Source organism: Haliaeetus leucocephalus, unplaced genomic scaffold, assembly GCF_000737465.1.
Source record: "Haliaeetus leucocephalus isolate CR32 unplaced genomic scaffold, Haliaeetus_leucocephalus-4.0 Scaffold174, whole genome shotgun sequence".
NCBI classification, from domain to species: Eukaryota; Metazoa; Chordata; class Aves; order Accipitriformes; family Accipitridae; genus Haliaeetus; species Haliaeetus leucocephalus.
In genome coordinates this window covers 326,460-326,759 of record NW_010972610.1, presented here as the reverse complement: position 1 = coordinate 326,759, position 300 = coordinate 326,460, and the positions used below count along the sequence as shown (strand labels likewise).

The following is a 300-nucleotide window of genomic DNA, read 5'->3' as shown; positions in this document are numbered from 1 at the left end:
TGCGCTTGGACAGGCAGAAGCAAGGGATGGGGTGTGCCTGGGGTGGGCAAGAAGACAGGGAGGGATGGGTCTGCTTGTCCTTAACCAGGAGATGCTCCTGACGCAGCGCTGTGTCGCTTGGGATTTTTGCTTTCAAGGTGATGGTGACCTTAGCTTCAAACAAGCCATAGGGAAACAAGCTGGCCCACGTCGTGTGCCATTTGCCACTTCGGGCCTCCTTCCCGCTGCTGGATCGTCCCCGTGGCAGTGCAGCGCATCGCTGGCTGGCACGCGCCGGAGCGTGCTTACCTGCGCTGGCTG

The 300-nt window shown here is 60.7% G+C and overlaps 1 protein-coding gene across 2 annotated transcripts in view; it reads left to right on the top strand.

Annotated features, from left to right (window-relative positions):
* The window catches only part of CCBE1 (collagen and calcium binding EGF domains 1), a 177,945-nt gene that overhangs the window by 11,763 nt on the left and 165,882 nt on the right, over positions 1 to 300 (top strand). The gene's annotated exons all lie outside the window — the stretch shown is intronic.